Raw genomic sequence first — 6,140 nt, 5'->3', positions numbered from 1 at the left:
TTTTTGAACTTATTTGAACTCCATACTTTTTGTGTGTTCAAAATGCACCATTCAAAGGCACATCACAAAATTTCAACAATTTCTGACTTCATTTGGTATATTTCGTGCATTTACTTATTTTTTTTGAGCTAGTTGACCCTGAAATTGAAAAGCACTACAAATGAACTCTGAAAATGTTGAAAGTTGGCATGCTATCAACATTTCACCCACATAACATGTGTTAAAAAGTTGAGAGGGCTACGACAAAAACTGGATGCACTTCGTGTACAAAACGGACAATCTCTCTCGAAGTATTAGGGTTTCGAACGAGAACTCATCTCTTACAAAGGGATTTCATTTTTTTGAACTTATTTGAACTCCATACTTTTTGTGTGTTCAAAATGCACCATTCAAAGGCACATCACAAAATTTCAAAAAATTTCTGACTTCATTTGGTATATTTCGTGCATTTACTTATTTTTTTGAGCTAGTTCACCCTGAAATTGAAAAGCACTACAAATGAACTCTGAAAATGTAGAAAGTTGGCATGCTATCATCATTTCACCCACATAGCACGTCTTAAAAAGTTGATAGGGCTACGACAAAAACTGGATGCACTTCGTGTACAAAACGGACAATCTCTCTCGAAGTATCAGGGTGTCGAACGAGAACTCATCTCTTACAAAGGGATTTCATTTTTTTGAACTTATTTGAACTCCATACTTTTTGTGTGTTCAAAATTCACCATTCAAAGGCACATCACAAAATTTCAACAATTTCTGACTTCATTTGGTATATTTCGTGCATTTACTTTTTTTTTGAGCTAGTTCACCCTGAAATTGAAAAGCACTACAGATGAACTCGGAAAATGTTGAAAGTTGGAATGCTATCATCATTTCACCCACATAGCATGTGTTAAACACTTGAGAGGGCTACGACAAAAACTAGATGCACTTCGTGTACAAAACGGACAATCTCTCTCGAAGCATCAGGGTTTCGAACGAGAACTCATCTCTTACAAAGAGATTTCATTTTTTTGAACTTACTTGAACTCCATACTCTTTGTGTGTTAAAAATGCACCATTCAAAGGCACATAACAAAATTTCAACAATTTCTGACTTCATTTGGTATATTTCATGCATTTACTTATTTTTTTTTGAGCTAGTTCACCCTCATATTGAAAAGCACTACAAATGAACTCTGAAAATGTTGAAAGTTGGCATGCGATCATCATTTCACCCACTTAGCATGTGTTAAAAAGTTAAGAGGGCTACGACAAAAACTGGATGCACTTCATGTAAAAAACGGACAATCTCTCTCGAAGTATCAGGGTTTCGAACGAGAACTCATCTCTTTTTTTGAATTTATTTGAACTCCATACTTTTTGTGTGTTCAAAATGCACCATTCAAAGGCACATCACAAAATATCAACAATTTCTAACTTCATTTGGTATATTTCGTGCATTTACTTTTTTTTTGAGCTAGTTGACCCTGAAATTGAAAAGCACTACAGATGAACTCGGAAAATGTTGAAATTTGGCATGCTATCATCATTTCACCCACATAGGATGTGTCAAAAAGTTGATAGGGCTACGACAAAAACTGGATGCACTTCGTGTACAAAACGGACAATCTCTCTCGAAGTATCATGGTTTCGAACGAGAACTCATCTCTTACAAAGGGATTTCATTTTTTTGAACTTATTTGAACTCCATACTTTTTGTGTGTTCAAAATGCAGCATTCAAAGGCACATCAAAAAATTTCAACAATTTCTGACTTCATTTGGTATATTTCGTGCATTTACTTATTTTTTGAGCTAGTTCACCCTGAAATCGAAAAGCACTACAAATGAACTCTGAAAATGTTGAAAGTTGGCATGCTATCATCATTTCACCCACATAGCATGTGTTAAAAAGTTGATAGGGCTACGACAAAAACTGGATGCACTTCGTGTACAAAACGGACAATCTCTCTCGAAGTATCAGGGTTTCGAACGAGAACTCATCTCTTACAAAGGGATTTCATTTTTTTGAACTTACTGGAACTCCATACTTTTTGTGTGTTCAAAATGCGCCATTCAAAGGCACATAACAAAATTTCAACAATTTCTGACTTCATTTGGTATATTTCGTGCATTTACTTATTTTTTTGAGCTAGTTCACCCTGAAATTGAAAAGCACTACAAATGAACTCTAAAAATGTTGAAAGTTGGCATGCTATCATCATTTCACCCACTTAGCATGTGTTAAAAAGTTGAGAGGGCTACGACAAAAACTGGATGCACTTCGTGTAAAAAACGGACAATCTCTCTCGAAGTATCAGGGTTTCGAACGAGAACTCATCTCTTCCATAGGGATTTCATGTTTTTGAACTTATTTGAACTCCATACTTTTTGTGTATTCAAAATGCACCATTCAAAGGCACATCACAAAATTTCAACAATTTCTAACTTCATTTGGTATATTTCGTGCATTTACTTATTTTTTTTGAGCTAGTTGACCCTGAAATTGAAAAGCACTACAAATGAACTCTGAAAATTTTGAAAGTTGGCATGCTATCATCATTTCACCCACATAGCATGTGTTAAAAAGTTGAGAGGGCTACGACAAAAACTGGATGCACTTCGTGTACAAAACGGACAATCTCTCTCGAAGTATTAGGGTTTCGAACGAGAACTCATCTCTTACAAAGGATTTCATTTTTTTGAACTTATTTGAACTCCATATTTTTTGTGTGTTCAAAATGCACCATTCAAAGGCACATCACAAAATTTCAACAATTTCTGACTTCATTTGGTATATTTCGTGCATTTACTTATTTTTTTGAGCTAGTTCACCCTGAAATTGAAAAGCACTACAAATGAACTCTGAAAATGTTGAAAGTTGGCATGCTATCATCATTTCACCCACATAGCACGTGTTAAAAAGTTGATAGGGCTACGACAAAAACTGGATGCACTTCGTGTACAAAACGGACAGTCTCTCTCGAAGTATCACGGTTTCGAACGAGAACTCATCTCTTACAAAGGGATTTCATTTTTTTGAACTTATTTGAACTCCATACTTTTTGTGTGTTCAAAATGCAGCATTCAAAGGCACATCAAAAAATTTCAACAATTTCTGACTTCATTTGGTATATTTCGTGCATTTACTTATTTTTTGAGCTAGTTCACCCTGAAATCGAAAAGCACTACAAATGAACTCTGAAAATGTTGAAAGTTGGCATGCTATCATCATTTCACCCACATAGCATGTGTTAAAAAGTTGATAGGGCTACGACAAAAACTGGATGCACTTCGTGTACAAAACGGACAATCTCTCTCGAAGTATCAGGGTTTCGAACGAGAACTCATCTCTTACAAAGGGATTTCATTTTTTTGAACTTACTTGAACTCCATACTTTTTGTGTGTTCAAAATGCGCCATTCAAAGGCACATAACAAAATTTCAACAATTTCTGACTTCATTTGGTATATTTCCTGCATTTACTTATTTTTTTGAGCTAGTTCACCCTGAAATTGAAAAGCACTACAAATGAACTCTAAAAATGTTGAAAGTTGGCATGCTATCATCATTTCACCCACTTAGCATGTGTTAAAAAGTTGAGAGGGCTACGACAAAAACTGGATGCACTTCGTGTAAAAAACGGACAATCTCTCTCGAAGTATCAGGGTTTCGAACGAGAACTCATCTCTTCCAAAGGGATTTCATGTTTTTGAACTTATTTGAACTCCATACTTTCTGTGTATTCAAAATGCACCATTCAAAGGCACATCACAAAATTTCAACAATTTCTGACTTCATTTGGTATATTTCGTGCATTTACTTATTTTTTTTGAGCTAGTTGACCCTGAAATTGAAAAGCACTACAAATGAACTCTGAAAATTTTGAAAGTTGGCATGCTATCATCATTTCACCCACATAGCATGTGTTAAAAAGTTGAGAGGGCTACGACAAAAACTGGATGCACTTCGTGTACAAAACGGACAATCTCTCTCGAAGTATTAGGGTTTCGAACGAGAACTCATCTCTTACAAAGGATTTCATTTTTTTGAACTTATTTGAACTCCATACTTTTTGTGTGTTCAAAATGCACCATTCAAAGGCACATCACAAAATTTCAACAATTTCTGACTTCATTTGGTATATTTCGTGCATTTACTTATTTTTTTGAGCTAGTTCACCCTGAAATTGAAAAGCACTACAAATGAACTCTGAAAATGTTGAAAGTTGGCATGCTATCATCATTTCACCCACATAGCACGTGTTAAAAAGTTGATAGGGCTACGACAAAAACTGGATGCACTTCGTGTACAAAACGGACAGTCTCTCTCGAAGTATCACGGTTTCGAACGAGAACTCATCTCTTACAAAGGGATTTCATTTTTTTGAACTTATTTGAACTCCATACTTTTTGTGTGTTCAAAATGCACCATTCAAAGGCACATCACGAAATTTCAACAATTTCTGACTTCATTTGGTATATTTCGTGCATTTACTTATTTTTTTGAGCTAGTTCACCCTGAAATTGAAAAGCACTACAAATGAACTCTGAAAATGTTGAAAGTTGGCATGCTATCATCATTTCACCCACATAGCATGTGTTAAAAAGTTGAGAGGGCTACGACAAAAACTGAATGCACTTCGTGTACAAAACAGACAATCTCTCTCGAAGTATCAGGGTTTCGAACGAGAGCTCATCTCTTACAAAGGGATTTCATTTTTTTGAACTTATTTGAACTCCATAATTTTTGTGTGTTCAAAATGCACCATTCAAAGGCACATCACAAAATTTCAACAATTCCTGACTTCATTTGGTATATTTCGTGCATTTACTTTTTTTTTTGAGCTAGTTCACCCTGAAATTGAAAAGCACTACAAATGAACTCGGAAAATGTTGAAAGTTGGAATGCTATCATAATTTCACCCACATAGAATGTGTTAAAAAGTTGAGAGGGCTACGACAAAAACTGGATGCACTTCGTGTGCAAAACAGACAATCTCTCTCGAAGTATCAGGGTTTCGAACGAGAACTCATCTCTTACAAAGGGATTTCATTTTTTTGAACTTATTTGAAATCCATACTTTTTGTGTGTTCAAAATCCACCATTCAAAGGCACATCACAAAATTTCAACAATTTCTGACTTCATTTGGTATATTTCGTGCATTTACTTTTTTTGTGAGCTAGTTCACCCTGAAATTGAAAAGCACTACAAATGAATTCTGAAAATGTTGAAAGTTGGCATGCTATCATCATTTCACCCACATAGCATGTGTTAAAAAGTTGAGAGGGCTACGACAAAAACTTGATGCACTTCGTGTACAAAATGGACAATCTCTCTCGAAGTATCATGGTTTCGAACGAGAACTCATCTCTTACAAAGAGATTTCATTTTTTTGAACTTAATTGAACTCCATACTTTTTGTGTGTTCAAAATGCACCATTCAAAGGCACATCACAAAATTTCAACAATTTCTAACTTCATTTGGTATATTTCGTGCATTTACTTATTTATTTTTTTTGAGCTAGTTCACCCTGAAATTGAAAAGCACTACAAATGAACTCTGAAAATGTTGAAAGTTGACATGATATCATCATTTCACCCACGTAGCATGTGTTAAAAAGTTGAGAGGGCTACGACAAAAACTGGATGCACTTCGTGTGCAAAACGGACAATCTCTCTCGAAGTATTAGGGTTTCGAACGAGAATTCATCTCTTACAAAGGGATTTCATTTTTTTGAACTTATTTGAAATCCATAATTTTTGTGTGTTCAAAATCCACCATTCAAAGGCACATCACAAAATTTCAACAGTTTCTGACTTCATTTGGTATATTTCGTGCATTTACTTATTTTTTTAGCTAGTTGACCCTGAAATTGAAAAGCGCTACGAATGAATTCTGAAAATGTTGAAAGTTGGCATGCTATCATCATTTCACCAACATAGCATGTGTTAAAAAGTTGAGAGGGCTACGACAAAACTGGATGCACTTCGTGTACAAAACGGATAATCTCTCTCGAAGTATCAGGGTTTCGAACGAGAACTCATCTCTTCCAAAGGGATTTCATTTTTTTGAACTTATTTGAACTCCATATTTTTTGTGTGTTCAAAATACACCATTCAAAGGCACATCACAAAATTTCAACAATTTCTGACT

This window comes from Hordeum vulgare, chromosome 7H, assembly GCF_904849725.1.
Source record: "Hordeum vulgare subsp. vulgare chromosome 7H, MorexV3_pseudomolecules_assembly, whole genome shotgun sequence".
Taxonomy (NCBI): domain Eukaryota; kingdom Viridiplantae; phylum Streptophyta; class Magnoliopsida; order Poales; family Poaceae; genus Hordeum; species Hordeum vulgare.
This window is presented reverse-complemented; position numbering follows the sequence as displayed.